Genomic DNA, 26,469 nt, shown 5'->3' on the forward strand with positions numbered 1-26,469 from the left:
CACAGAAACGAGAGATGGAAATGCTATATGGTAGGATGGAATGCTGTTCCTTTGCCATTGATCATGATAATAAGCCTGCTCATTCATTACTTATAAACCAGCTACAACTCTGCCAATGAGGCAGACCAAAATGGGGAGATAAACAAAATTGGTTTCCTTGCTAAATGCGACGCCTAAGTTTTAAGATATTTTGCTGAAGTTTTAAACTGATTGTCAATTAGTCAATGAGCTATGGCAGGCAGTGTATTTCTGGGTAATTAGTGTGTGTCTTTGGGGGGTTATTTGGCATGAGGCTGAGGGCAAAGTAATTTGTATCTCCCAGAAAGTGCAATAATTGCCTCAAGCTGAACTGCTTGGAAAGCGTATTAATTCTATTAGGAAACATTTATGTTATTTTATATGGCATCCTGTATATTCATGAAGTGTACTCATAAACCATAAATTATTCATTTCAGGGGCATTATCACATGAGCATGCCGTCACTGGTCACTAGGCAAAAGGGCGGGGTTGTTTGTGCAGTTGGAGAATTCATGCCTTGTCGGAAAAGATGCAGGTTGGGTTTTGGAATTTATCTTATTAGAACACTGGATCCTAAGAGGGTGAAGAGGTAGTGTTGAGAAAGGTCAAAGGTAAGGTCATTTGCTTTAAACTAGCTTTTCAGGAAGCCAACAGGCCTTCTATTCAGTTTGCTTATGTGGTCTGGAAAAAAAAAAAAAAAAAGCCCTGTGAGAGCTAAGAGCTACAGAGATTATAGGCTTAATCTTGATACTTTGGGACACTTCCTTCCCCAGTCCTGCTCAGAATGTCCAGATCATGCAAAAGGCTTATGAATGAATGCTCAGACTGTGTAATAGTTATCTACTGTGGTATAAGAGATTACTACAAAACTTAGTAGCTGAAAACAACACATTTTTTAAAAAATTTTATTTTATTTAAACTCAATTAATTAACATACAGTGTATTATTAGTTTCAGAGGTAGAGTTCAATGGTCCATCAGTTGTATATAACACCCAGTGCTCATTACATCATGTGCCCTCCCTAATGCCCATCACCCAGTTGCCCCATCCCCCCGCACCTCCCCTCTAGCAACCCTCAGTTTGTTTCCTAGAGTTAGAGTCTCTTATGGTTTGTCTCCCTCTCTGATTTCATCTTGTTTTATTTTTCCCTCCCTTCCCCTATGATCCTTTGTTTTGTTTCTTATATTCCACATATGAATGAGATCATATGAGAATTGTCTTTCTCTGGTTGCCTTATTTTTCTTAGCATAATACCCTCTAGTTCCATCCATGTTGTTGCAAATGGCAAGATTTCATTTTTTTTTGGATAACTGAGTAATACTCCCATATATATATATATCCTATCTACTTTATCCATTCATCTGTCGATGGACATCTGCGCTCTTTCCGTAACAACACACATTTATGATCTCATGATTTCTGTGGGTCCAAAACCGTGTATGGCATAGCTGGGTCCTCTGCTTCCCAGCTCCTCACAAGGCTGCAGTGGAAGAGTCAGCCCAGAGTCTGTGGTCTCCCTTGAAGGCTCATCCAAGGAAAGATCAACTTCCAAGCTCAGTCCCAAGCCCTCATTTTCTCGAGGGACCAAGTTCCTGGATGGACGCTGACCAGCAGGTGCCCCCAGTTCCTTGCCACTTGGGTGTCTCCAATATGGAAACTTGCTTCATCAAAGTGGGCAAGCCAAGAATGCAAGGCAAAGGTCATGATCTTTTGTAACTTAATCGCATGCATTCATCAAACAAGTGCTGACCGTCTGCTGGTGTCAAGCACTGTTCTTGGACGTGGAACTCACTCACAGGTGGAAGGGAAGGCCGGCTTTGAGTAGGAAACACTGCGTAGTTAATACTGTGGTTGGAGCTATAAAGGAGAAGTTAGGAGAGATATGAGAGCATGAAAGAAGGCCCATCTGTGACCTGGTCTTGGGGGTCCAAGAAAGCTTCCCCGAAGAAGGGTCATTTACACTGGATAAGAAAGCAGAAGAACATCCTAGGCACAGAGAACAGTATATGAGACCCTGAGACCTCAAAAAGCTTCCAGAAACCACAAAAGCAAAATCAAAACCAAATTAACAAACAGAGTGAATGTGAAGAGGCTTGACACCAGAAGAAGCCAGAGAAGTAGCTGGTAGCCAGGATGAGCCAGGCCTACCCAATCTACTTTTCCCTCTCCTCCAGGATAAACAAGAACAACATGGCCACAACCTTGGCCTCATTTGACCTTTAGAGTAGAAACACCACTGGCACTAATTTGTGCCTAGAAAGATGTATGATAATGTCTCAGACAGCATCTTGAAAATGTCTTATCCTAGGAAAGCAGCTTCTGTCTTTGTGATACAGAACACGAGCCATTTCTGTCCACTCAGCAATCACAGATTTGCACACTCGGCTTAGTGGAGGCAATCTGGCTGTGACTCCTTCCCAGGGAAACACACCTTCTGCTCTGGGCCATGACTTCTCATGCAACTCAGGAAGCCTCCATCCACTGTCCACTGTCACTCTTCTTCCTCAGTCCCTGGAGGTCAGTGGTTCTCAGTGGGGGAATTGTGAAGCTTGAGGGCATGTTTTTGGTTGTGTCGATGACTGCGAAGCACCACCAGCATTTACTGGGCAGGGACAGAGCTGCAGACATTATTGAATGTATGAGACAGTCACAGCAAAACACTGTCCAGGGGTCCCACCAGGTATGGATGCAGGTGAAAATCCTATTTACAGTTTTCCGAGACTAGAGCCTAACTATGCTTTACATATAAACACAATTTTTTTTTTTTTGCAGTTTCCATATACCCTTCATTATCCAATAATGAAACTACAGTGGGATTTGGGGAAGGATTTACTTTGCTTTTTTCCAAAACTTTTCCCAGAGTTAGTCACCATTTCCCCAAACCATATCATGGTATTTGAGTCACCCATAGGACATGTATAAATCTGCCTTTGAAACTGTCACATTCATGATGATTTTATATATATATATCTGTCTTGTTTCAAAATGTCACTCTAAAGAAAGTGTCAATATTCAGTTAGATGTGGTTCTACCTCTTTCAAATCCAAATACATTGGTAATAAGATGAGGAAAGCGCCTGGGTACTTCCTTATGAGTCCCAGTTCCTTGCTGTTCGAGGGGTGCTCCACAAACCAGCAGCATCTGCATCTACCAACACCCTTGTTAGAGGAAGGATCTCAGGCCCCACCGTGGATCTACTGAATCTGGGTCTGCACTGTATTAAGACCCCCAGATAACTTAGATTCACATAAAAGTTTAAGATGCCCTCTTCTATGTTAGGTATGAAAAAGCACCGGAAAAGCATTTTTTTTAATTACAAATGATTTTCCTTTTATTTCTCCTCTCTATGACATTATATTAATTAAGGCATTATATTAATTTTTTAATTATATGGAAAAGGTGGCTTATGTTATCAATGAATTTCACCTTGAGAAAGTAAAATGGGAGTTACAAAATCTATTTTAAGGAAAGACGGTGCTGTGTCTGGTAGGGTTGAGAATGATGCTCTAAGATTCCTGGAATTCAATAACTGGGTGTGGTGAACTTTGGAGCATCTGAACGGGAATAGGGCATCGGAGTCAAGTTTCTCTGAACTTGGTCATTTATACACTCTAATGAGTCCTAAACCTGTATGTCCAACTCCATGTCTCCCCCCCAAAGCACAGCAGATACATCCCTGCTTTCTAAAGATAGACTGGCCAGCTCAGAGAGTAAGTGTCCTGCTGTTTTCTACAAGGTCAGGCCACACTCATTTATTCTACAAATGCATTTTGATCCCCTTCTATGTGCCATGCACTGTCACAGGGTTGTGAGTAATAAAAAGACAAAGCTGGCCTTTGTGGAGCTTACAACAGACAGCCTCATAGGAGAGCTAAGAGGCCCTAAATAACTGTATGAAGAGTTAGGAAGAGGTGGGTGCCCTCGGAGAGGCACAGATCATGCAAGACCCGTGTGTGTATGAGGGGGAAGGAGCTCACACCCACATAGAAAGAGTACGGAAACGTCCCTGGGACTCACCCGAGCCTCTGCACTGCCCAGAGACGGGGCTTCATGCAGGAGCTCTCTGGTGCCGCCACGCAGCTATTTAAACCTCCCATGCTCCCCTCAAACCTGGCTGGCCACACCTGTCCCCCCACCCTTAGCAGGAGCTTGCTTCCTTCTTCTCAAAGTAAAAAGAGTTGTCAGGTGGAACTCCTTGCACTTCCCACCATTGCTGCCTGGGCCCTCAGTGGTGCATGTGCCCTCTCTACTGGATCCTTCATATTAACTGGTAAACACACTTTGATGTGTTCTAATGTCATTTTTCAACCATCACTCAAGCCACTGGCCTCTCCTCTCTTTCACAATCAGACTTCTTTAAAAACAAAATGTATTTTTGTATTTATCTCCACCTCCTCAACTCCTACTCACTCTTCAACCCACTGCAACCAGCCTCTGACCTCACCGCCCACAGAAGCCCCTCTTAGTCATATCACCAACTGCCTGCTTCCTACCAATGCCAACAAACCCTTCTCTGTCTCCCTCTCATGGGAAATTCAGCAGCGTTGGACATTGCCGATGGGGCCCTAGAAACAGCCTCTTCCCTCAGTTTCCATGACATCACACCCTGGTCATCTTCCCCTACCTCATGGACCTCTTCTTTTCAGCCTTCTTGGCGGGTTTCTCACTTCTTAAATGCTGGGGTGTCTTGGGGTTCAACCCAAGACCCTCCTTGCTTTCAATAAACACGTTCTCTGGACTTGACCATTTATATCCTTAATGATTCCCAATCTATAGCTCCAGCCCAGTTCTCCCTCTTGAACAGATTTCTGGACAATTCTACTTGTCCCAAAGCTACCTCAAACTCATTATATTCAAAAACAAACAAATTTGTTACCTCCCACCCCACCTGTTCTTCATTCCTCGACCCCTGTATTATTGAATGGCACTACCATCTACCATTTGCCCAGGCTAGACACTGAGGCATCATCCTTGACTTTCCACATTCTCACACCCAGTCAGTCACCCTCAAATCCATGCTTTATCCTATAGCCAGAGTCATCTAACAAATGGGTATTATTATTTCACCACTCTGCTTAAAACACACCCATGTCTCCCTCATTACCCTCAGGGTAAAGTCCAGCCCCATTATTCTAATGCTTCTCTTCCTTCTCATTTGTCCTCCAACCTCAGACCAGCTTGATCTTTCTAAAATATAAACTTACTCAAGTTACCCTCACTTCTTCAGCTTTTAAAAGTGCTGATGGAACCCCATTACTAAGAGGACAAAACCAAACATCTTAAATGATCAGGTTCTGTTAGAAAAAAACATGGAGCATTCAGAATGGCTAGAGCACAAAGCATCCTTCCAGAGGGACAAGAGATGACCTGGAGAGGTGCACTGAGCCAGATCACATAGGGCCTTGAACGCCCAAATAGGAAGTTTACACTCATACCAAGAGCAGTGGAAAACATGTCTCTGCATGCAAAGTTTTAAGCAGGTGAGTATTTTGCATAGACCGTGGTGCCCCTCATCACCTCGCCTCCTCTATAGTGGGCAGTTCGGTGTGAACGCAGACTCTCCTTGAGACAGTCCAGCCTGAAATATGACCGACCTCAAGCTTACACCATGTCCATTTCCACTTGCAGCCTCAGGACTTCAAGACAAAAACTGTCATGAGATGGATGAAAATGCATCCCGCCCCCAAAACTCCCAACAGCTTAGGGTAAGAAAGAAGGAGGAGGCAAGGCTGAGCCTATTGTTCAAGCCAGGGTGATGGGAAGATGAAGGTGCCGCCGGCAGAAACAGAGGGCCTCATCAGGAGGCAGAGGCGGCTTGATATCGGAACGCCAGTGAGCAGAAGAACGAGGAGGCAGGAAAGCAAGTCATGTGGGGAGAAGTGGGAGTAACTTGGGGAGTTCCGAAAAGCAAGGCTAGAAAAGCAAGGGGGACTAAGAGCTCCTTCGCCAACATAAGTGTCTGTCCGGAAGGAGAGTCTAGGAAAGGAAGGAGGGAGAGGGAGAACCAGCAAAGAGAAAACACCCTGGAGGAGCAGACGTGCCTCGGTCGGTGAAAGTGCCTTCTGACCGCTGCCCTGCCTGTGAGGGCGTGAGCATCCTCTCCCCGGGACGACTGAGCGGGATGTGCAGGTGCCTGAGCATCTGAGTCCTACTTCCAGAGGGAGGGCGAACTAAGCAAGAGTGATCCAGCTCTGAGTGTTCCGACCTCCGTCTTCCTCCCCCTCACCCCTGCTGCTCCCAGTCTTCACGTTGGCGATGGCAGCCTCACCATGGGCTTCACTTCAGGAGCAACTCTGAGAAGACAAGCAAAGAGGCAAGACTTGCCCTCAGTGCCCTCCACCATCGCCCTCTCGGGCCTTTTCTCTGCCACTCTTCCCTCCCCACCAGGGGCCCGGCATTGTCCTGTTGGCCTCCTCTTCACTCCCTGCGAGGCCATGGCCAGGACCTCTAGCTCCTTTAGAACCCATCTGCCCAGGCCACCCCACCCTTGGGTGCTCGGCTCTCTGGGCTTAGACACTCCGGTACATTGAGCTGGGCTCTGGACTTCAAAACAATTGACTCTATTTGCACACACTGAGACCTTCTCGTTCCCCCTCAACCACACTGGGCTCCTGTCCACCTAATCCCCTAGGACCCCTTACTCTGAAACCTTCATGCATCTTTTCACACAACGGTTCCAGGAAAGGGCAAAAACTGCCTATACCTTTTGGGTGAGACAATTTTGCCCAGCAACATGTACCTTGTTGTCTTTCTTCAGACAAAGGGGGGCCTCTGACATAAAACATTTTTTTGGGAGAGCAAGATTCTCACACACACACACACACACACACACACACATCAATTTGTCTTAAACATCAAATTGTCAAATTCATGATCCAATCCTCTTGGGGGAAGTTTCTTTGAACAAGTTCGAGGCAAAGGAAAATTAGTTCAGGTCTTTCACTCAATAAATATCTTTTTGAACACCTGTAGTGAATTCGGCGCTAAAGCAGACAAGAAAGAAATGTCAAATGTCTCCCTGGCCCTCAGAATTGCATGGGGAAGGAGAGATGCTCCCATGGAGGACGCCAGGTGACAATACAGGCAGCAGGATAGGGTGAGGGCCACAGGACCAGATGAAACCAGGGACCCTTACACCCAAGTGTGCCTAAGAATCCTCAAGATACGGAGTCATTTAAAATGCAGATCCTGGGCGCTGCCAGGAGCTTAGAGTCACTAGGTCTCTGGTGAGTCCCAGAAATTTGCGTTTTAAATAATCCTGATGTGGGTATTTTCTTTGAGAAATACTGGTCCAGCCAGTAGCTCTTTCTAGCGACCAGAGGAAAAAGGAAGCCCACTGGGCAGGCCCAGAAAGGGAGCTATTTTTTGTGTTCAGACCTTAAGAAGCTGACAAGGAATCCTTTTCATTCTTCCTCTGCAGGGTTGAATGTTTTGAAAGAGAGCCAATACCTTGCCATTATCTGGAGAATGTGCAATTGGCACTAGGAACAAAAAAGGACGTGGACCGCTGAGTCTAGAGTTGATGAAACCAGTTTATCTGAATCTGATTCCAGGCCAGTCTGATGCTGAAAGGTGGCGTCCTGACTCCCTGAAGCTTTCTCATCTATTGTTTTTCTTTTCCTGGGTGGCTTTGCCAGGACCTCATAGATATCATTATTTTCAGATTACTGTTATTACACACATTCTTCTTGAATACAATACTACTCTGTTTTTATCTCCATACAGCAGAGGACCAAGTTCCAGTTGTGTTTTTGTTTTTGTTTTTTTATCTGTATGTGTAAAACAATCAGAGCAAGGCCCTCCAGGGGTTATTCTCTCTGCTTGTAGGTGTGGTAGGAGGTGAGAGGAACTACGGGAGGACCTGCCCCAGAGTGAGAAAAGGCACGGTAGGGGAAGCTCTTCACGCCCCTCCTGTCCAGCCACTGACTGCTTCTCAACCTCTACAGGGCACTCACTCTGCACCAGGTGCCACGCTAAGATTGGGGACTTCCATTCCAGAGGAGGGATACAGAATAAATAAATAAACAAACACTGGAAAATAACATTAGTGATAAGTGTTATGGGTTGTTTTTGTTTTAGTTTTTGTTTTTTAAGCCAATGAGGTAGTAGAGAGGGATTAGACTGGAAGGCCAGGGAGGAGGTCATACAGAGCAGCTGTAGGGAGACTGGGGGGGAAAAACATTCCAGATGCCCTTTTGGAGGAATGATCATCGCACATTCAAAGAACAGAAAGAAGTTGTAAATGTGGCCACAGCCAAAATGAGATCAGAGCATAAAAGTAATACAAAGAATTTGGAGAGGGCCCAGAGGTTTCGTCTCAGATGGGAAGAACAAGAAGCTAAATCCTTGGGCTGACTTAATGATTTCCCTATGACCAAGGGGACAGGGTAGTGCCCATTTCCCAGCAGACATTCCAGAAACTGAGCTATCACTGCATCAGGAGCCAATCAAGTCTGATACAAAGAAAATTAGTTTCTGCAGTTTAGCAGCAATGAGTGATTGACGAGTAACACTCCCCAGAAACTGACAGATTGTCAAGCCTGCCTGCTACTCCTGGGTCATCTCAGCCTAGAATTTCTGGCCCAGGGAGAGCAGTCATGGCTTTCTCCCTCAGTGGATTTTCCTATGGAGAGTTCAGGACAGAAGAAAAAGAAAGACATCAGCAAGCTTTCTGAAAGCCACGAGCCGATGGGAGTGCCTGCGCTGTGCCCGCGTCGGGCTCGGTCAGTATCTCCACAGTAGCTCTGGTTGGGTATAGTTACCCGCGTGGGTGAGGCGCGTGGATGAGGGGCATGTCCAAGAGTGGACTGCAAACCAAATACGAAGAACTTTTAGTGGCAAGTCATATTTTACTAAATACATAAGCCTGTTCTGCTGACTCAGGATCTGGCCTTACAAATGGACCTTTGGTAGAGGTTGAGCCAAGTGAAGACACCTGCCTGGTTGGCTTTGGCCCCATACCTGGGCTTGTCTCGGGCCAGCTGTTCTATAGGGACCTCCAGGACAGTGTGGCCAGAGAAAACACAGCGTGCCTAGTTTAACTTGAATTTCAGAAAAAGAACAAATAATTTTCAGTATAAGTATGTTCCATGCAATGTTTGGGATATATGTATGCTAAGAAATTTATTCACTGTTTTTCTGAAATTCAAATTTAACTGAGCGTCCTATATTTTTATTTGCTAAATCTGGTATCTCTCCTCTATCACAGTGTATGAACATCAAGCTTTCCTGGGTTGTAATCCAACACTGAGACCCCCAGTGGGGCTTCTCAGAGTGGGATTTGCTTCCACCCTACCCAAGAAAGTAGAAAGCCCTCTGCGTGGGAACATATACCTAAGAGCTCTCTGTAGGGCGCAGCTGGCCTGATAGAGGAATTATTAGACGAGGCCAGACTCAAAGACCACCTTCGATTTTGTGGCAAAGGGATCCAAAGTATGGCTCCCTGGTTAGCCTGATTTGTACTTCCTAATGTTGATCTTAAAGATTGAGTATATCTCGGGGCGCCTGGGTGGCTCAGTCGTTAAGCGACTGCCTTTGGCTCAGGTCATGGTCCCAGGGTCCTGGGATCGAGCCCCACATCGGGCTCCCTGCTCAGCGGGAAGCCTGCTTCTCTCTCTCCCACTCCCTCTGCTTGTGTTCCCTCTCTCGCTGTGTCTCTGTCAAATAAATAAATAAAATCTTAAAAAAAAAAAAAAGATTGAGTATATCTGTTTTTCAGAAGGGTCATTCTGTGCAAAACATTTCTTATCCTCTACTCCTGAGCTATGCCCTTAAGCCCTAAGATGTGGGTGCCCTAAATACAGATGCTGTCAGGGAGCCCCCAGATACGGGTGCCAGGATCCCCTGCAGACGGCACCCAGGAGTCTCCTTTGGACCATGCTTTCCGACCTCGGCTCTCACCCAGGCCTCATTAGCTCCTTAGGGCCCCGGATGCTCTTGCATGCTCACCTGACCCACCCTTCTCTTGCCTAATACGGCCTTAGTAACCTGACGCTGGTTCTGGCGGCCTGCCCCGGGCACCGGTGGACTATGTTCCTGGGTGTTATTGCTGGGATTTGCTCCAGCCTCTTAAGAATGCCACCTCGGCCAGCCCGCGTCCCCAGACCCTGCTGGCCTGCCCTGTCCAGCAAAAAGAGGAGACACTAAGATCATTCAGTTCTGTCCATGCCTTCACACAGGACTGTGAATTCTATACTGTGGTCACATACTATACAAATAATGCTTCCCCCTTATCCCCCAAAAGTCCCTTAGACAAGTTCAACCCCCATGTGCTAGTTGTTCAGAGTGTTGTGACCACATATGTTCCCTGACCATCCCTTGGCGCTTAGGCACGATGGCATGGAAACCCAGGATGGCGCTCCAGGGATGACAACGTGCAGAATCCTCTCCTTGCGGGCCCCATACAGCTCTAAGGGCAGAAGTGTTCCATCTAATGGTCTGCCCTCCTCTCACGACCCTCCCTCTCATGGTTTTGGGGTCTGGTCTCTGGTTCCTTTCTCACTCCATTCCCTAGACACATTATCCACGACTGTGTCAGGGATCCTGGGGCAGCTTCACTCTGGTTTGATAGAGAGATGATGTAAGGTCACTTTCCACCTTATTATCTTGAGAAAGCATGAACGTACCAAGTTTTGGGGGGCCTGAAGCCTATTCCACTCCCTGACCCAGTTCTCTTGCAGAATCTTCGGAACCTGTCTCCACACCTCCGCTGTGGCAGACGGCTGATGTTTCCCTGCATTGTTGTCTCGGGCTGAGGCTGCAATTTTCCTGATTTGGCCCTTGCATATTATTTAATTGTTTATCTTGACATACAGGTTTGTCTCAGAGGGGAATGCTTAAAAAGTGGCATGGCATCCCTCAATATATATAGAGAGAGATGCAGCTTTCACTTCCCGTGGATCTCCTGCCAGACTCCTCCCAATTATCCTGCAGGCTTCTTTGCCCCGAGGGCAGTTTGCAGCTCCAAGGGACTGGAATTGGCTTAAAAATTCTTTCCTCTCTGTGCCCCATGTGAGGGGGCATTGTGTGCTCTCTAAATAATAAGCCTGGCTTTGTGTGACCTAACTGGACAGGGCCCTTTGAGAGATTTTTCAGTTGCAGAGCAAGCAGTCAGCTGCACCCTAGGAAACCAAGAAGTTTCCAGACCAAGGAGAAAAGTCCATGACAGCAAGATTTTTTTTTCCTTAAATGTTATTGTCAACTAATTCCTCTCCTCCACTAGTGTTCAGGGTAATTAGGTAAAAGTGTAGCAGAAGAATCCAAATTTCTATTTTGGATCTGATAAATGACAGCATTTAATGAGATGGCCCCCACCCCTTGCTAACAAAACAACAATCAACCATTTTAGTGACCTTATGAGTTAGATGCAAGGCATTGTCATCGATCAAGGTAATTACTATACTTGCTGATTTCCTCCTCCAGACCCAGGACTGGCTAGAAACTAAAGGGTTAGAAAGAGGTAGAAGTCACAATGCTTGGCCTCCACCTCACAAAAACCCACTCAGAAGAGAAGAAACTGACCAGAATTGACCACCTCCACCGTGCCAGGCTGGGGATTTACACACAAATTATCTCGTTTAATCGCCTCAATAACCCTGTAAGGCAGAGAGTAGCAGCTCCATTTTACAGATATTGAAACTGGTATCCAAAAAGCATATAAGTGGGAGGCAGAATAATGTCCCCCCAAAGATGTCCATGTTCTAATCCCTGTGAATATGTTAGCTCAAAAGGAAAAAAAGGGGGTGGGGGAGAACCTGGCAGAAGTGATTCAGTTAAAAAATCTTGAGATGGGGAGATTGTCCTGGATTATCTGGGTGCGTCCCAGGTAATATCAAAGGGCCTTAGGACAGGTAGATAAGAAGGTCAGAGTCAGAGCAACAGAGATATGACAAAGGAAACAGAGGCTGGAGTGATGTGTGGCCACGAGCCAAGGAATGCAGGCAGCCTCTAGAAGCTAGAGAAAACAAGGAGGTGGATTCCCCCTGGAGCCTCCTGAAGATACCAGCCTTGCTGACCCATTAGACTTCTGACTTCCAGAACTGTAAGGTAAGAAAGGGGTGGTGTTTTAAGGTACTAAGCTTGTGGTAATTTGTTGCAGCAGCAGTAGAAAACTAACACAGTGTGCTTATTCACACCTGCCCCAATTGCATTCCACAGATGACTTGAGCTGGCGGGAGAAGTTTCCTTCAAAGTGATAGGGCCAGGCAGCGCTGCCATATTGCCTCCTGGCCCCTGGAGTTCTGCAAAGCAGGGGCCCCAGGGCAGGATTCAAACCAAGTCAACAAATGTGTCCTTAACGTCTATATCCTTTCTTCTTTGCTGATCTGCTCTCTAAAGATAACATTTAGGGGCGCCTGGGTGGCTCAGTTGGTTAAGCGACTGCCTTCGGCTCAGGTCATGATCCCGGAGTCCCTGGATCGAGTCCCGCATCGGGCTCCCTGCTCAGCAAGGAACCTGCTTCTCCCTCTGACCCTCCCCCCTCTCATGTGCTCTCTCTCTCTCTCTCTCTCGTTCTCTCTGTCTCAAATAAATAAATAAATAAATAAATAAATAAAATCTTAAAAAAAAAAATAAAGATAACATTTAGGGGCAAAATGAGCAAAATGTCAAAAGAAATATTCCAAAATAACATGATAAGCTTAGTGAATGACTAAGGAGTTCAGGAAATAATGCTGTTCTGAGAAATAATTAGTGGTGCATACAGTGGTGATTAGAGCCGACTTGGTGGAGGGGGTGCAGCTTCACCTGGGCCCTCCAGCATGGGCAGGGTAGGGGTAATGCGGGAGGCAAACAGAAGGCCTTACAGATGAGGAATGGCCTGATATAAGAAATACTACTAGGAACAGAAGCAGCAGCCCATCTCCCTACCCTTGATCCCCCACCCCCCACCCCCCCGCTACCCTCACGCCTCCCCTGCCTGTGGATTCCATTAAATCTCCCAACTGAAGTTTTGGCAAAGGCTTTATAACATTCTGTGTTGTCCCGTACCTTACAGATGACAAGTTTGGACGCAAACAGGTCTAATGTGTCTTTCTTGCCCAGAGCTACCTAGCATATCAGGTCTGCCAGGCCAGTGCTCCCCAGCAATGAGGAACAAAATGTTTTCAGTTCTTCAAAGTCAACAAGCATACTCTTTGTACGTGTGAGTGGCCGGTTTGATTCAGCATGTCCAAATAAGGAAAATTTGGAAGAGAATTCCAGACTTTAACCTGGGTGGGGCAATTTTGTTAAATACAAGGACGGTGTGTTCAGAGATACCTTTTTAAGCCACCTTTAATTTGTAATGAAGCAAATTTTTATGCAAGAGGTGGCATATAATAAAAATGACTTGGATGCAAAAGACCCAACCTCTAGTCCTGAGTTCTGTTGTCACTTGACACTTGACACGGAGCAAATTCTGTTACACCCTCTATGAAATGAGCACTTGGTCTTAAAATTCTCTTAATCATTTAAGATGCTTTGGGCCACAGGCAACAGAAATCCTGATTCAAACCGGTTAAAACATGAAGGAAATGCATTATCCTGCAAAACAGAAAGTTGAATGGCAGGGCAGCTTAGAGGCTGTATTAGTCAAGATTCTCCAGAGAAACAGAACCAACAGGATATATAGAGAGAATGAGATTTATTATGAGGGATTGACTCACGGTTATGGAGGCTAAGAAGTCCCATGATCTGATGTCTGCAAGCTGGAGGCTCAGAAAAGCTGGTACTGTAATTTCACTCCAAACCCCAAGGCCTAAGAACCAAGGGAGCTGGTGGTGTAAATCCCAGTCCAAGTCTGAAGGCCAAAAAATGAGAAGCACCGATGCGTGAGGGAGGGAGAAGATGGATGTCTCAGCTCAAGCGAAAGAGCAGATCTACCCTTCCTCCACCTTTTTGTTCTACTCAGGCGCTCAACAGATTGTATGGTGCCCCCTCACATTGGTGAGAATGATCTTTACTCAGTCTACAGATTCAAACGCTAATCTCTTCGGGACATATCTTCATAGACTCACCCAGAAATCATGTTTTACCAGCTATGTGGGCATCCCTCAGTCCAGTCAAGTTGACACATAAAGCTAACCCTTACAATGGTTGATTAATTCAGTGGTGTGGATGATGTCATCAATGACCTGGGTTCTTTCTCTCTTTCTCTCCATTCTTGCCATCCTGAGTATCAGTTTAATCCTTATGCTGATAGTATGATGACTGCCATGATTCTAGGCATCACAGTCAGACACAAAGTATCTGGAGGAAAGGGAGAGAGCATCCTCCAAAAGTCTTCCCCTCACATAGCACTGGCCATCGGTGAGCCACACATACCCATTTCTGAACCAATTACTGAAAAGGGGATCCCTTGAGAAGGGTTGTTCCAGCCCCTCCTGAGGGTGTGGAAGAGGGAAGACAAGTGAACAAAAGCATGATTCTGTGTGGACGGAAAATGGGAGAAACTGCAGGTGGACAGGAAATTTATAGCGATCTCTGTACTCTTAAAGCTCCAAAAACCCATAAGTTAAAAACTCAGTGGTTGCCTGATATGGTTTAAACCCAGACTGGCAAGATCCATGCCTAACCAGAACCAAGCATTGGGCTATACACCAGCACTGAGCAAGCATCAGAGAACTTTCATGAAGCATCCCTTCAAGGGGATCTTGACCACTTCACAACCAAGATAGTCAATCCCATTGCTTTAACCCTTCTTACCACTGCTGGAGAATTGAAGCCCGGCAGTTTGGGTTATAGATGAATGAGAGAAAAAGGTTGCTCTTAATTTATGCAAGTTCCATGACAATCGGCCAACCTACCTCCCTGTTTTCTACCCTGAGACAATCCAAGCAAATCTTAGGGTGTTACATGGTGAGAGAGCAGTAAAGTGGTGGATGGGGCTATGGCATTTTCTTAAAAGAAAATTCAAATTGGCTATTAGAGTTACTGACCTAATATTGACCATTGGCAGATTGTGTCTGTTTAAACTCATTTCCAGATCACTTGAATGAGAAATAGCAGTTTTCTCCTAATGTAGACCAGGCCCCTAGAGTTATTTCCTAAAGCTGCAATGACTATTGTAAGTAAGGAGAAAATAGACGGATAGAGGTTTGATGAGAAATTTTACACTTCTTGTGAGTCTTTTTGTGAGGGGCTCAGTGTGTTTGCTCAATTCCAATTACCTGCCTCTTTCTTCTCTGGCTGGATTAGTAACTATTCAATTCAACCAAAGCATAGAACAGTATCACTAAAATGATTGTTCCTCTCCCAACAGGATACTTAGGTTTTGACTGAGTAATCAAACTCTGTAAGAAATTTCGCCAAGATATTTATTATACCAAGTAACGGGAATAGGAGGTATCCTTTGTTATATAATATATTGTAACTAGCTAGAAGAAATAGATGAAAAAAAATCCTCCTTAAACACGAAAGTCACATATATGTGGTAGTAAATTTATGTCCCCCGTCTCACAACACTGTTACCAGACAACCAAGAGAATTAGAAGCATAGGGGTGCCTGGGTGGCTCAGTTGGTTAAGCGACAGCCTTCGGCTCAGGTCATGATCCTGGTGTCCCGGGATCGAGTCCCGCATCGGGCTCCCTGCTCGGCAGGGAGTCTGCTTCTCCCTCGGACCCTCCCCTCTCTCATGTGCTCTCTTTCTCATTCTCTCTCTCTCAAATAAATGAATAAAATCTTTAAAAAAAAAAGAAGCATATAAAGTAATAAGTATATTTGAATAAGTAAAAGAAGTAAGCATTTTTCAAGTAATAACTTTTCTGGCAAATTATTGCTGGTAGTTGTCGAACTCTGGAGAAGGCGTTCTGTTCTTGTTTTAAGGCTTGAAGTTGCCATATAAAAGTGGATCTAGACAGCCACATCGAGGTGAATTCCATAGGACCTGCGATCATAATTAATTCTTTCTTCCTCCCCATCAAACCTCTAAGCACACCTACTCACAGATGTTATTCTATCTCATAGGGGGTTCCATTCCATTTCCATTCCATCCCTGGTGGAACTGCTAATGGCCCAAACAAGGAGAAATAAGAGAGAAGAACCAGAAGAAAAACAAAGGTCCAGAATCATCTGCAAGCTGAATAACACGTACTTGGAGAAGGGTGGGCCTAACAGTAGCCAAATGAGAGAAGAGGTGAGATGTGTCCATTTTCTTTCAGCCCCTCATTCCAGGTCCTGGGTTTATCCTACCTCACAGGCCGTCTCAGTTAAGGGGAAAAAAAAAGCACATTCATTTGGTGGAGACTTCTTATTTGATGTCTTCAACATTACATGGAGCATTGATTTTTTTTTTATACTGTCTTTTGCTCCCCTGCTTGAGGTTTTCCTTGGGTGGAAGGCATCTTGAAAGCCTTCTGCCTTTCATTCTCCCAGAATCTATGCTCTGATCTTGAGACATTAGTCACAGTTCCAAGGAGGGGACAGGTCAAATAACTTTACAATCAAAACCCAAACCTAAACAGATGGCTCCTTTATTCCAAGAAGGCACAAGCACTTGTCACTCTCTTGTGATAATGGGATTTGGCCTCAACATTAAGGCATCCCAGAAGCAGAGAGCTGCAGTTCGGGCCCAGTGGACTCTCTGCTCAGTTTCAATTCCCAGCCAACCGACTCGAGATCTTCCAGCCAAGTGTGGACTCAGGATGCGCTAAAAAGATGAATGCCTGAGGAAATCCTAGGCAGGCTGGCTACATTCTCCAAGTGTGGTCTTTGAACTGTTAAGTGCATCAATTCACCTGAGGACTTGTTAAAAATGCAGATTCCTGACCCCCTCCCTGATGCTGTGAATCAGCCCAGGAATCTGCTTTTTCAAGAGGCTTATCAGGTCATTTTAACGCTCTTTGACATCGGAGGACCACTTCTAGACCCTCGGTACACAAACGTGGTCTTGAGACCAGCGGCATTAGCAGCATCCAGGAGTTTGTTAGAGATGCAGAATCTTAGGTCCCACCTCAGACATCCGAAATCACAACCTGCATTTTAACAAGATGTCCAGATAATTCCTTAGAGTTCAAGAAACATTTTGCTAGAGTAGTTTTGTCTTATAACCTTGTTCCCACCAGCTCGGAAGAGAGTGCAGCAGCACAAAAAGGGGCTTCCTCTCAATCCTAAACTACATATTAGGATCAGTAAGGAAGTCTTTAACAACACTGACATTTCAGTCCTGCCGTAGCCAATTTAACCCAGCCTTCTGGAAGGGGGGCCTGGGCATCTGTATTTTTAAGAGCTCCCTACCTAATTCCAATGTGCAGCCAGAATTGAGAACCACTATTCCACCAAAGCAAAATTCAGAATCAAAGCTTACCCTAAAGACAGTGTGAAGCTGGGTCTCACTCCCCTAAAAAGTGATCAGCCATTTGCCTAGTAACAAGGGATTCCTAAAATATTTGCCTTTTACTAAGAAGAGGCAGCTTCAGCCTTTTGAATGGCTACTCATTGTCCATGCCTCATACAAATATGTTGGGTCTCCACCGCCTGGGAGCTCAAAAGCAGCATTCCCATCCCCTTTGTTACTCAAGGCCAGGCTCTGGCATCCTCAGGATGGGAAATGGCTTCTTCTGAGGCAGCATTTCTCTTAGCTTTCTCTGCCCCTGGGACTTGTGATTCTGGACAAGGCATATGTCTTCTCACCATGCCATTTCCCTCATTTGCAGAGGGAAAACACAGTGTTCATTGATTCCTTTGGTTAAGCTGACTGGTGCCCCTGGCTCCCGTCCAGTGACTATTTCTCTTTGCAGCAATCCTCAGCTGGGGGAGAGCCAGGAGGGAGATGGCTGCCCACTTAGAGCCCCGAGCCCCCCGTGCTCTCTATCCTGTGAGCTCTCCAAATGCCAGCTCATTCCGCTGATTCTCTTCTACCCAGGCAGGTCCATCAGAAAGCCTTGGAACAGGTTTGAGAACAGAAAGGCTACTGGATTCCTTCGAAATGTCTGAGTTCAGTTTAAGTCCAGAGTCCAGTAGACCCCAGCTGGAAGAATAAAACCCTTTTCTCCCAGGGGAGAGCCTCCTGATTGATCTGGATAAACACTCTTGAACTCTAACTATAGCACATGGACTCACCACCGTTATTTCTATAATTATTGATAGCTGATGTTTCTTTTTAACAGTTGCATACACCTTTCTCATCTTCTCTTCACCTCCTACTACTAATAACACTGATGGCTTGCTATATGCATTACCATGTGACCTGCACATCCATCTGCAGAGGTAGATGCTTGCTATTTGTATACCCATTTTACAGATACAAAACTGAAGTTTCAATAAGTTAAACAACTTGCCCCGGTTTCCACATGGTGAACGTGGCAGAAACTGGATTTCATCCAGATCTATGTGATTCCACTAGGATATGTCTACCAAATGGGCTCTTCCTTTGGACGTTTCCCAATCCCTCACCTCCAGCGTCTGTGCTTCCCAGAGCAAGATCTCTGCCACCAGATCTTCCCTTCTGGCTCAACTTGTTTCGGAATTAGCTGGAGTATGTGCCAGAGTCAAAAGGATTTGGAACTAACAACAAGTGAAGAGGGAGTGAAGAGGAGTAAACTCAGATTCCTACTTTATACCATATACCCAAATAAATTCCATATGAATGAAACATTTAAATGAAACAATGGAAGTACTAGAAATATTTGTAGGTGGGAGACTTAGAAAATCCTGAGGTAAGGAAGGACTTTAGAGAGTAACACCAAAGGCAGAAGCCATAAATTAAAATATTAAGAACAACTGCACAAAAATTTTAAATGTAATTTTAAATGTGAAAAGCAATTGACAAATTGGGAAAAGTAGAAAACATGTAAGACTTAATAGAGAGAATATAGATATTTTTTTAAAAACTCCTACAAACCAGCAAGAAAAAGACGAACACTCCAATTAAAAAAATGGGCAAACATAAAAGAATAAAAAGAAGACCACAAATACTCACGATTGATGATGATGAATTGTGGCAACAGATTTTACATTCTCTGCAGGTGGGAGTATGAATTGACATAACCTTTCTAAAGGTCAATTTGACAAAATGTAGTAAAACTTTTCTAAAACACAGAACAGTTAACCCAGCTGTTTTGAGGAATCGATCTTAAGGAAATAATTAAGGACATGCACAGTGACCCAGCAGGAGAATGACCCGGGTATGGTGTGGACAGAAATAAGACACGTGGCAACACTCTAAAAGCCCAGGAAAGGAATGGTTGGAAATCTCACCCCACATCCCTGCAATGGAGGCACTGGGGATCTTTAAGGACAGAGTCTATTTATTGAACCATATTCATTGTGAGGATGCTTCTGTGAAAAGATGTTCACAATATTTTGTTCAGAAAAAAAGGAAGTCACTTGTCCCACGGAATAACTGTGTTGGCACTCAGGATATACAAGAAAGGTTTGTCTCTAGGTAATGAGAGTGTTTTAGGTTTCTATTTTCTTCCTTTTGAATGTTTGTGTTTTTTCGTTGGTTCAATTAACATGTACTGCTTTTGTGATGAGAATGAAAAATACAATAGGAGTTGTAAAAGGGGACTCAAGGAGCCCCAGTCCTAGTCCCTGGTGACCAACACTGAAAGGGGTGGATTGAGTGAGAGAAGCGACCCACACTCCTGAGAGGGAACTGGGACCTGCCCAGGGAACGTCTTGCCCTCCCGGCACCTTGCCAGCCCGCTGGAGGCCTGTCCTTCCCTGCGGCCAAATCAGCAGTCACCCCCGCCTCTCCGCACCTTCTTTACAGAGACCTGAGCCGCCGGCGTGGGTCCCAGCCCTGCAGAGGGTACCGAAGAAACAAGTCGGGGACGGATACAGCCTGCGCCTGAGGAAACTCCACGGGGCAGCAAGGACCAGGCGCTCCTGCCGGGCTTGGCCCCTTTTTCGACCGCATGTGGGTATTTTCCTGAGATAGGTTTCTCTCCCTTGGACCTGCCTAAAAACATCCTTTGATTAAGATTCTTCTGCCCTTGATTAAGATTCACTGGTGACCGAAGGGGGCCGCCTCTCTCTGCAAGTGCCGACAGCCCCACCAGTCTTTTGGCAGCTTCCTCTCCGTCTCCCTCCCCTGTCCCGGGCCAACCCTGACCACGCCTCAAATTGCCCCTAGGAGGCAGAAATGCCAGCTAACCGCCACGGTGCCTGGTGCCCGCGCGGTGGCCGGGAGCCACCCCGGCACCGAGGCCGCTGGGCCTGCGCAGGGCCCCGCGGCTTGCTAGAAACCCATTTGCCGCCAGTCACTAGATCCCGGAGAGGGGGACCTGGGTTCATGAAGCCAGAAACCGGGGAGGTGCACCCCGCCCCGGCAGCCCGCTCGCAGGCATCCCGCAGAGGCCTGCCCGCCCCTGGAGGCGCGGGGGGGCGCAGGCCCGCTTCAGGTTTCGGTCCGAACCCCGGGAGCTCCCTTCCCGCCAGGACGTCGGTCACGGGTCTGGGCAAGGTCGCCCCGGGACGCGAGTTCCCGCCCCGCCTCGGGCCGCCGACTTCCAGGATCAGAAAAGCCACGCTCTGCTGAGGGCCTGGGGCCGCTCCCGCTCGGCCTCCTCGGTGGCCGGCGTCGGGAGAGAGAGGCGAGGAGCCTCCCGCGGCCAGCCCGGGCGCCTGCCCGGTTCTCCCGCTCTCCCTCCTGGGCCCGGCGCGCCGACACCAACAGGGCTTCCTAGCACCCACCCCCAGTTGACCAACCTAAGGGTGTCGGATCCCGCCTCCCCCTCCTCCTGCACCCGTCCCCGCCCCAAGCCCGGGCGTTGCGGGGCTGTGGTCGCTTAGTCCGGTGGCCTCTGCCCACCCCTGCAGGACCGGAGGTCTCTCAGGAGCACAGCGCCGCCCCCACCCCTGCAGGACGGGCCTGGACCCGGGCCAGGACAGAGGGGAAGGGGAAGGGGCTGCCGGGCCTGGACCGCGCGCTCCCGGCACGTGGCGCTGGTGGGCACGCGGAGAAAGTGACCCACGGACCGCGGACGAGGGAAAAGGAGGCGAAGGCCCCCTCAATCCAGCCTCCGCAGCGCTGCCGAGCTCACGGAAGGACAGAAGTAATTTACTAAAACAGCACATTTTAAGAAAGGAAATTTGAGACAGCAATAGCAGCATCTCAGGGAACGGCAGGGGAAAAAAAAGTTGCCAATCGGGCTTCCGCGCAGGGACTTAGATTTTGCAATAAGCGCTTAATTAAAAATAAAATATATTGATGCGGTAGGCAAGTCGCGTTCCTGGGAAGGTAAAAATACAGTGGACTCCCCCACACCCCAGATGCTCCACCTGCCTGCTGTAATTACAGGGCTTCAGAGAGGAGGGGAAAAAAACACGACAGAGAGAAATCTGCTTGCATATTTTTCTTCTATTGTGCTGGGCTCATTTGAATTATAATGTGTTGCAGGCCGGAGTCGGAAATTTTGTGCCTTGAATAATGAATCCCCCTGGAGCCCATGGTACCTGTACTTCTCTTTAGTGTCCACTGAGAATAATGTGTTCGACATTCAAGTGACAACACTGGAAAGGATTTCAAAGCGCCGGAGCCCCAGAACGCTGTACAGCCCGGCGGCTCTTCTGCCTGCCCTCTCTTTGGCTTCCAAATGCAGCAAACTCCGTCGTGCCTTAAAATACACGGGTCCTGGCTGTGACCACAGAAATACAGTAGAGATAAACAGGCTCTTACTTGTGAGTCTGAGGTAGTCCTGCCCTGCACAAAGCTTCAAAGCTGCTAAGGCTCCAGGATACTACCCAGATTTTTTAAAACGGGGGAACAGAGAGGCGCACTGTCTTGTCCCAAAAGCCAGGACAGGCTTTTCTGGCGTGAATAGCGCTGCACTGGCTCAGGCCGGCTTTCCGTAAGAAAGATAATAAACATTCAGTGATTCAATAAAACAGACACGGTTTAAATCACAGGCAATCGCCAAACCTCTGGGACACTTTTCGGTTCTGAACAGCTATTTGACAGAGGTTTTAAGTTAAGGGGCAAATGCAGAACAACAACAACAACAACAACAAAAAAATCTGAAAATCTCACTAAGATGAGAGAATGAAAGCTTTTCAAAATGATAGAAGTGGGCTTTCGTGCTTCAACTTTCAAACAAGTGTTGTTTTGTTTTGTTTTTGTTTTTTAGTTGATCGTTCTTTCTGGTTGGAAATAGATTCAGAAGCCCTTTTAAAAACAAGTCACTTTTGGCCAAATATATTAAGGTTTATCCACGATACCATGGGACCATTAAAAAAAAGTTCTTTATTGACACGAAAGGATTCCCAAGGTACATTGCTGAGAAAAAAAGTAAATATACTACTATTTGTATGGGCTGAAAAAGATTAAAACAAACAAACAAACATGTATATACCTATTTGTTTGTATAGCCATAAAATATCTCCAGATGGATATTGCCTTTTGGGAATGGCAGGAGGAGGGCAGGGGAAAGACTGTCCCCTGTTTATCTAAATCCTTTGCCATTTTGTTTTTAAAAACGTAATTGGACTGTTTGTTTAAAAAACAAATAAAATTTAATAAATATTAAAGTCATTCAAGCTGGATTACAGCCAAGTCAAGACTTGGTGATGGAGGGAAGGTCGGCACAGTTAATAGTTAAGACTGATTCTTAAAGGCAACTATCATCATTACTTTCTCATCTTTTCATTGAGTCTGTTAACAGCTTGCCCAAGGAAGCTGATACAGAGTTTTCTCTGCCTGCCCCTCTTCTCCAACATATGCACAAACAGGCAGGGAAATGACCTGAAAATGGGATGTAGGAAGGAAAAGAAAAAAGAAGCAAATTCCAGGTTTAAACAGCAAGTTGACAAAGGACTGCTGACTACACTCGTTTACTTTTTGAGCTGGGACATTTCCTTTGTATCCCAAGAACTATTTCAGGACTTTGTTAAGTCCCTACTTATTAATATTCTAAGAGCTTTGAGCTGAAAAGAAGAGAACCCCGAAGCCTGGGAAAGGCAAGAACTCTACCAGACCTTTGGGTCTGGCTGAACCATCTTGAAATAGCCTTTTAGAGTTTGCTGTACCACTTCCAGCAGCCGCTCGGAGCAGGGAAACGCAGAGAATCATCTACATGGTGTGAGATGTTCCACCCCTCCTCCCCCCACCAGGAGCTCTCAATCCTGCTTCTCAGATGCTAGATCCTACAGTCCTGCTGATTCCCAAGGTGGCCAGAGACTGAGCCCAAGAGCCCAGCTGGACCCCAACAGGGGACCATCCTCCCCAAAGACAGGGTGGAAACTTCCTCTGTGATAGACTCCTCCCACCCAATCAAAACATACAAACCCAAACAAACAAAGAGACAAAATTTCTTCTCTCCTTTTCACCTGCTCTCTGATTCCCACTAACAGAGCCCAAACCTTCCTTTCTCCACTTAGAGCAGAATTTCTCAACCCTGGCACTTCTGACCCTTTGCTCCAGATAATTCTTTGTTAATGGGGGGCTGTACTGTGCACTGTAGGATGTTTAGCAGCAATCCTGGCTCTGTCTACTAAGTGCCAGGAGCACCCCACCCTGAGATGTGACAACCGAAAATGTTCCCGGACTGCCAAATGTTTCCTGGGGAAGGGCCAAATCATTCCCAGGTGAGAACCATTCAATTAGAAGCTGAAAGCTGATATTTCTGGAAGATGTAACAGCTTCTTTCCGTGTTTAATAAAATGGTAAAATAGAAATAATATTTTAAAAAATCATTGCCAGACAAATAAAATGAGAGTAAGAAGTCAAAACCATGGAGAGGGAGAAGGAGGCACAAAACACAATATGGAAGCCATTTGGGGGAATACGTATCTGTCAGGAGGTAGAAATTTGGTGGAACCCAGGTGACATTAAGATGTCGAGCTGGGTCCTTTCCATTTACCCCTACAAATTCACCTTCCACCCTTCTCCCTGCTTTGTGCCTCAGGAAGTATATCCTGATGGGTGGTCCTGACAGACTTCATCAACATGCCCTCTCTCTTCTCTGGCTTCTGGGTTTGGTCACTGGAAGGAAGAGGCCAGGGGTATGTGGGAGGAGAGAGAGATTGATTACTCTGCATCTCCCCTGGCCAGATTCTGGTTTGTTGACTGCTTTTGTCTTCCACAGGTGGGAGCCTGTGGACAGGAGGCTATTTCCTAGAACGACAGCTCTCTTTGGCATGAAGCAACCGTGCCCTCCTCCTAGCCTTCTGGCCTCCAGGTTCTAGCCCCTGCCATTGCTAGCTCCAGGATACTGAATCACCCCTCGCTGGGTTGACTGAACCCTGCCCACACTGTTATAAGCCACCCCTTTATTTAAAATCTCCTGATAATCCTCGGTTTGAGCATGCCATCTGACAGAGAAGGGTCTAGTTCAGAGCTCCCACGAAAGTCATCTGTTTCCTATGGAACCGTGACTGATACAGATGATACAGGAAATCGTTTGAAGGGAAGCATTGTTGGTCTGGGCCAGGATTTAGGAATCCCTCCGTCCTTTGCCCAAATACCCAATAAACTGAAGTACCTTGAGCCAAAGTGATCACGGTACCCATTCTCCTCCCCCAATAACCAAACGCAGGCCTGAGATCTCCCACTTAAACCCTGAGAAAGCCTTTGCCCCAATACCAAGAACAGAGGTTGTTCAGGCCATGCCTTGACTTCTCGAAATGCACATGACTGAAGATGATAAAAAGCATCCACAAGAAAAAAAGAGATAAAGAGATCTTCCCCCAGGACAGCGAAGTCTGCCTCCTTTATCACTTACGCCACAAGGATGGAAGAGGAAAAATACTGACATGTAACCCCCTTCTAAGTGCATTATCTAGAAAAGAAAGACAAGTGAGTGTCCTCTAGTTTAGCACCAAACTGCCTTCTTTGAGTATTTCCATCTTCATGGAATGTATCTGGGAGGAGAAGTAAAATCTGTCGGCTGCATGGAGGAAGGGGAAGCCCTCTTCCCTGGCCCCTGGGCCGTCTGGGTCGGGCAGGGGCAGACACGGGGCCCCAGGCTTCAGCTGCAGGAGGTAGGGAAGTGCCGAGCTCCTGGAGGTGCTGGTTTGCAGGCGAGCAACAAGGAGGGCAGGTGCGGCAGGGATGGTCCAGGATGCCCGCCCTGCATCTGCCAGCAGCGCTTCCGGGCCAGGCTGGGGACAACAACCTCAATTGTCCCTCCCAACAGTAGCCTGCTGATCCCAGAGAAAAGACAGCCATGGGGCCATTTGGACCAAGCCTCCACAGGAAGAATGCTGCCCTTTCTCTGCAGCTCTGGGTCCCAGAGTCATGGAATCCACAGCTCAGAAGCTGGCAGCCCCCCTTGGAGGCCTGGGCAGCTTCCCCTATGGTCACATGGCCCCGAACACTCTGTTCTTTGTGACAGCAGTGTGGCTGGGTGGGCCGAGGACCTCTGCAGACAAAGATACTTCAGGTGCCCCCTGAGCCCCCTGGAAAGTGATGAAAGAGCCTCTCTCCTCTCATCTGTGCCCCCGGCATGCCCAGCTCACCTGGACTCTGGGCCCCCCACGACCTGCTGCTTGACTGTTATTCACAGGAAAAGCGGGTCCCAAGCCAATGTCAGAGATGGCCTCGGATTCAGGGGAGCATGAGGGCAGCGCAGACACCTTCAGGACTTTTGCCTCATGCAGCTAACGTCAGAGATGTTTTAAGAAAACAAGATTTGAGGTCACATTGTTTCTGGATAAAAGGAACTTTGCTTCAAAGAAATTGACTTGCTAAACAACGCTAGGAAAACTGCCAGAATACTGCCAGGCATAGCCGGCCACCTTTGAGCCCCCCAGTGTTTCCAGAAGTGCCGAGTAAATGACTCATTAGATCAGGGCTCCTGAGGCCGGGTCCCTGAACCTCCTGCCCCGTAAGAATACAGAGCCTGGACTCAACGGACCTCCAAAGCTCTTCCCAGCTCTACACTCCATTTCTACTGAGCAGCGTCCTGTCTCCTGGCACCTACTGAGGAGAAGTTAGCCAAGAAGGAAAAGGAGGCAGCACAGCTCTGGAGCCACAGGGCCCAGGGTTGAAGCCCAGCCCTACTCCTTACCGTCCGTGTGACAGCGGGCAGGTTATTTCCTCTCTGTGTGCCTCAGCGTCCTCATCGGAAAACGGGAAGTAGCGTCAGCCCCTCTCCACGGGGTGGCCATGAGGGTCACGTGAACGAGCGTATAGAAGGCATGAAAACACGCCCAGCATGGGAGGGGGGACCCCAGCAGCATTTGCCGTCTTCGAGACTCCTTTCACTTTTAAAGATGCCATCTGAGTCTTTTCCTGTCACCAGTTCAGCCTCGCTAAAAGCAATTTGGTAAACAGACTCTCGCAGGGCAAAGAATGGTCATTTTTTCTGGGGGAATTGAAAATAATGCCAACCTTATCCCCTTCTCCACGAGCATTCTCCTGTGCTGGGAAGGAGGCTTGCGAGGGGTCCGTAGTTCCTCACAAAATGGGGCAGGATGTTGTTTCTCCTGGATAGGAGAGAAAAGTGAAGCACAGAGAGGGGCCCAGGCCAGGGCCTCCATGCAAGCCATGGCCCAAGCTTCTGCTGACCCTGAGCCTGCAGCAGGCTCCTTTA

General features: G+C 46.9%; 2 long non-coding RNA genes across 2 annotated transcripts; both read right to left on the minus strand.

Moving 5' to 3' along the window:
• Positions 1-1,349: 1,349 nt before the first annotated feature.
• On the minus strand, positions 1,350-26,036 carry LOC145722708 (uncharacterized). The gene is made up of 3 exons (XR_014147169.1): positions 25,945-26,036; positions 13,662-13,795; positions 1,350-6,311 (listed from the first exon to the last, which is right to left on the minus strand). It is a non-coding gene; the product is annotated as an uncharacterized LOC145722708 (long non-coding RNA).
• On the minus strand, positions 16,814-19,600 carry LOC145722491 (uncharacterized). Its single transcript, XR_014146794.1, has 2 exons — positions 18,915-19,600; positions 16,814-16,968 (listed from the first exon to the last, which is right to left on the minus strand). It is a non-coding gene; the product is annotated as an uncharacterized LOC145722491 (long non-coding RNA).
• Positions 26,037-26,469: the final 433 nt, after the last annotated feature.

This window comes from Leptonychotes weddellii, chromosome 7 (genome assembly GCF_054177405.1).
Source record: "Leptonychotes weddellii isolate Sample4059 chromosome 7, ASM5417740v2, whole genome shotgun sequence".
Taxonomy (NCBI): Eukaryota; Metazoa; Chordata; class Mammalia; order Carnivora; family Phocidae; genus Leptonychotes; species Leptonychotes weddellii.